The sequence below is a fragment of the Triticum aestivum genome, chromosome 6B (genome assembly GCF_018294505.1).
Source record: "Triticum aestivum cultivar Chinese Spring chromosome 6B, IWGSC CS RefSeq v2.1, whole genome shotgun sequence".
NCBI classification, from domain to species: Eukaryota; Viridiplantae; Streptophyta; class Magnoliopsida; order Poales; family Poaceae; genus Triticum; species Triticum aestivum.
Genome location: NC_057810.1, coordinates 688,575,135 through 688,580,783, shown reverse-complemented (window position 1 = coordinate 688,580,783; position 5,649 = coordinate 688,575,135). Strand labels below are relative to the sequence as shown.

General features: G+C 47.2%; 1 pseudogene; it reads right to left on the bottom strand.

Annotated features, from left to right (window-relative positions):
* Window positions 1–2,424: 2,424 nt before the first annotated feature.
* Window positions 2,425–4,818, bottom strand: LOC123139627 (peroxidase 2-like; annotated as a pseudogene).
* Between the last annotated feature and the right edge of the window lie 831 nt (window positions 4,819–5,649).

Sequence of the window (5,649 nt, the reverse complement as noted above, 5' to 3'; positions counted from 1 at the left end):
GCAAGCACCTATAACATTTGGTCATAATCACATCCACAAAGTTTCAGATTCTTTTGAAATGTTTTGCTAAGTTTTTTTATCGTGGGTGCACCGGGGGTGCAAAGTCCGTGGGTGCACAAAAACCACACTCGACTGGGAAATGGGTATGCCATGCTTTGATGTTGCATCATGTATTGCGAGGGCGGTTATTGGGGATGATTTTATAGGACTTAGCCCAATAATCGATCATTGGAACATTCTTTTCCTAAGGCATTTTTGTTGTATTTCCTGTTCTTCATTAGTTGAACTCACAAATATATTTACCAAGTGACCAGCTCGGTAAGCTACCAACAAAAAATTGCAAAGTCTCAAATTTATCTGATAGTCCATATGTCAATATGTCTATATAGACTTGATGCAAAAGAAATGGTGTATATCTATGCCTGATGTGTGGGCGTTGTGGGCATTCTGTTTTGGTGTATTTTACTTCTACTTATGTAAGGGCAATTTGGTCAGAATTAGGCCTGGCCACCACTCGCAACCCCATGCATAGACATGTAGAAAGGACAGAGAGGCTGCATCATCACTACCCTTGGTCGTCATGCCGTGACACTGCCCTTGTCGATAGTATGCCAGCCGTTTCCTCACTTACACTAGTTCTTGCCCGTAAAGGCCTCACCAGGTTCTTGGTCACCCGACTATAAGACCCCAGAAGCTGGGGAGGGGACGGCTTACATGTTGTCAGCAATAGCAGCTCTGTCACTCATGGTATCATCTCCTTCTTCCACCCTGCAGTGTGTAGAGTGTAGGTGGCTGCAAATTCCCGAATGTTCAGCCGATTATGTGCCAAAGGCACACCAAGCATTCAGGCGCCTATAACATTTGGTCATAATCACATCCACAAAGTTTCAGATTCTTTTGAAATGTTTTGCTAAGTTTTTTATCGTCGGTGCACCACGGGTGCAAAATCCGTGGGTGCACAAAAACCACACGTGACTAGGAAATGGGTACGCCATGCTTTGATGTTGCATCATGTATTGCAAGGGCGGTTATTGAGGATAATTCTATAGGACTTGGCCCAAGAGTCGATCATTGGAACATTCTTTGCCTAAGGCTTTTTTGTTGTATTTCATGTTCTTCATTAGTTGAACTCACAAATATATTTACCAAGTGACCAGCTCGTTACGCTACCAACAAAAAATTGCAAAGTCTCAAATCTATTTGATAGTCCAAATGTCAATGTCTATATAGACTCGATGCAAAGAAATGTTGTATATTTATGTCTGATGTGTGGGTGTTGTGGGCATTCTGTTTTGGTGTATTTTGCTTCTACTTATGTAAGGTTAATTTGGTCATAATTAGGCTTGGCCACCACTCGCAACCCCATGCATAGACATGTAGAAAGGACAGAGAGGCTGCATCATCACTACCCTTGGTCTTCATGCCGTGACACTGCCCTTGTCGATAGTATGCCAGCCGTTTCCTCACTTACACTAATTCCTGCCCGTAAAGGCCTCACCAGGTTCTTGGTCACCCGACTATATGACCCCAGAAGCTGGGGAGAGGACGGCTTACATGTTGTCGGCAATAGCAGCAATCTCACTCATGGTATCATCTCCTTCTTCCACCCTGCAGTGTGTAGAGTGCAGGTGGCTGCAAATTCCAGAATGCTCAGCCAATTATGTGCCAAAGGCATACCAAGCATCTAGGCGCCCCCGTTCTCCCTCCTCCCTAATTATGTGCCAACGGGCATCTTTTACTCTCTACCTATCTTGGCAGTCTTTTGTGCTGGCTCACTGAGTGCTGCTATACCTTTAGTATAGGATGCATGGATAACTCAGAGGTACCGTCTACTTCGATGCTACATCGGCGGATCGTCCAAAGAAATTCTCGCGACAGGGAGGTATAACCTAGCCGCGGGAATGGTCACGCTTCACTAACATTCTCCACCGTCTCCACTGTGTTCTAGTTGGCGAGAATGATCATTACCCACATCTTCATAGCATTCCTTGGTGTGATCATTCATGGCAAATTTTTAGTTGTGCAGTACGCTCCCCTTCAAAATCCTAAAGAATAATAATTTTAAAATGCTGGGAGTATTTAGTAATATCAGATGTGATCAGACACCTGCGTTTTACCAATTCTGCATTTGATAAGCTAAGAAGCCCCTAAATAACTAAATTCACTAAGTTCAGCACACAGTAATTCTCCTTGGATGCAACCGATACATATTTGAGCACATCAAGATAATTATGATGTCATTATCAATAATAAAAGATATGTAAGATCTCCATATTTTGTACAAACAACTTCCACAAGAAGAAAGGTTGAAAACCAAAATACCACAATGCAATAAAACGAAAGAATAAATACAACAAGAGGGAAAAACAAATTACAACATTACAAGAGGTAATGAAAATAAACATCAATGGACACATAAAAAAGTTATGAGCTTATTCTCAATCTCAAGCGGATAAAAACTTGTGATGACGTGAACGGGTTGGTTTGGTTTGAGTTGACGACGCCACATGTCCTTCTGATCTCACCATTGACACTATTCTTGACCTCGATAGCAGCCATCCTTACCATCGCTGCTTTGAACTTCTCCTCCCACACACCGTTGTCATCGGCACTGGCACGCACCGCTGCACTTGTATCATCTGCTGTCATCAGCGCAGCATTTGAATTGAAGAGCACCTCATGGCTAAGGACATTCTTGTAGTACTTGTTGTCGACCTTGTTAGGGGTCTTGATGTCCTGCACCACCGTGTTGTCATTTCCTGTGTCTGACTTGCATTGCTCCCGGAGAGAGCTCATTAGCGTGGGGTCCATGTCGGAGGTGCTTGGGTTGAGGCGGTCGGAGAACGATGAGGAGAAGGACGAGCAATGGGAGATTCCGATGGTATGTGCACCAGAGAGGGTGACCATCTCGTCGGCTGTCAGCCCCTTGGAGGCGAAGTTAGCCTTGAGCTGGTCCACGGTAGCGAAGGCGGGGGTGGGTTGGGGAGTGTCTCATTCATGAAAGACACACGTCCATCATAGCGGCCAGCTGGCATGTTGAAGTCGACCTTCTTGTTGCTAAGGAATTAGGTGGCGTCACGCCCGGCGAAGGCCACGACATGAGCGCATGAGACGACGTCGCTCCCGCACTCCCTGTTGAAACGGTTGGTGGACCGATGCGGAGATTATGCTGCCATCCATGTTGGGTAAAAAAACTCCATAGCCACCTGCTCCAATCGCGTACACACCGCCTTGAATAGCGGTTGGTACTCCGCACGTTGGAGCATAGACCACATATGAAGCGAGTGCGTACAACGGAAAATAACTTGCAGAGGAGAAGCATTTTCGTCATTAAAAACCAAATCGTTTCTACATAGCCAAAGCGACCATAGTAAGGCGTACGCTCCAACCCTTATTAGCGTTTTGAACCTATTTGAAATACCGTCCAACCAATGACCAAAAATATTGGCAACACTTGTGGGCGGATACAAATTTGACGCTATTTAGATGACTGACCACGTAGAATGCGCAAACTTGCATTTAAAAAAGAGGTGTTTGATTGTCTCGTTATGAGTACAAAAACAACACTTCTTACTTCCTGGCCAGTTGCGTCATGCAAGGTTGTCTTTGGTTAGCACAACACCTCTACAGAAATACCACATGAATATTTTAACTTTTAGTGGAATCTTTGCCTTCCAGATTTTCTTGTTATTGCTCTCTGGTACCTCAGAATGCGTGAGCGCACGATACATAGAGTCTATCGTGAAAGACCCCGATGTAGTAAGGTTCCAGCGAAACACATCACGACCTTGCGTCAGGTTAATCAGATCCAGACGGGATAAAAGATTATGCCATGACATAAGTCGGGCGCCAACCAAATCCCGCCTGAACGAAATATTCGACGGGGATGAGCTAAACACCTGCGCAATAGTATTGTTCTTATCGCGAGCAATATTGTACAAGGCTGGATATTGTTCTCGGAGACTGGCATTGCCTAGCCAGATGTCTTCCCAGAAACGAATCTCCGACCCGTCCTTTATCGCGAAAGACCCAAAACGAAAGAGTTGTTTCTTTGCCGCCATTAGGCGAGCCCAAAAGTGTGAGTCGCCAGGTTTCCAAAATGCCTGAGACACCGCCTTTTGGCCTAGATACTTGTTGCGCAGCATGGTTTGCCAAACACCATCCTCAGTAAGAAGTTTGAACAACCATTTACTAAGTAAGGCCTCATTCTTGACCTACAGGTCATGAATTCCAAGGCCACCTTGGTCTTTCGGCCTACAAACCACGCTCCATTTGGTCAGCTGGTATTTTTTCATGCAGATCTTACCATGACGAAACAATCATGAAAGAAGAGACGAATGAGTCCAGCCTTGATGCCAGGGTTGGCATCACTCACCACTTTCCTCACGATGTCTTCCGCGCGAGGGCATGCCTTCTTGTAGTAGCCAACACTGAGTCCTTTGGTGGGTGGGCTAGGGGTGGGCGATGGAGGGCTAGGTGTGCTCGTGGTGTATGGCGGTGGAGGACTTGGCGTAGCTGGGGTGGGTTGTGGGGGACTAGGTGTAGTCGGGGTGTATGACGGTGGGGGACTAGGCGTGGCAGGGGTGGGCGGCGGAGGACTAGGTGTAGCCGGGGTGTACAGCGGTGGGGGACTAGGCGTGGCAGGGGTGGGCGGCGGAGGACTAGGTGTGGCAGGGGCGTATGGTGGCGGAGGACTAGGTGTGCTCGGTGTGGAGGGGACCGGGGTGGCCGGGTGGGATACCCGTACCCTGCTTGGCAGGTACGCGCCGTGCAGCCCAGCAGCGCGATGAGAATCAGGACGGCTGCGAGCTTGGCCATCGTGGTCAGCTTGGTGATGTTCATGGTGTTTGTTGTGATCAGCTTGGTGATGACTGATGAGAATGTACACGCTGCTCTGCGTGCTATGTATAGATAGCTAGCTCCAAAGGGGAGAGCCTGAGCCCTGGATGACAATCGTGCGAGGAAAGTTGCCGGAAGAGGCAAGTGGGAAGCGAACGTGGGGAGAACAATGGCGATACAGCTCAAGCAGTTGACATTCCTGCCGCAATGTTAGTTGAATAATCCGGGAACGGCCGCTGCTCCAGCACATTAGACTGGCCGACAAGGCGGTGAATAATCCGGGAATGTTTCGCTATTGTATCGTGTACTTCGAGGGTGATTATTGAAGCGAATTAGGTTAGTAGTAGTGGTGGTAGTAGTAGTATTTAGCCCCCGGCGGCAAGGTAAAGCGGGTGAATGGGAAGCTGCCGATCGACTGCACACATGTTTTCATGGATGAGCACGTACACTTTGGATCAGTGGTGAACTGCTGTCATGGATGGGCAGAATGCCAAAGCTCAACTAACACACGCCCGGAATGTCAAAGCTCAACTACTAATCAAGTTGCCAACTAGTAACAAACTAACAGTTAACAGCTAGCTCGTTCAAGCACATCCATTAGACCGGACGACAAGCCGACGATTGGCTCCACTGGGGAATGAGCATGAGATGTCGGTGCGTCGTGTACTGCGAGGGTGATCATTGCAGAGGATTAGCACCTTGGGTATTGCGCAGGTCGTGCAGCGCTAACTGCCGAGTGATTGATCTGCATTACACAACTCTTATATTAGTATGAAAATGGCAGTCAATTTTTTTTTTTGAAAAACCCCC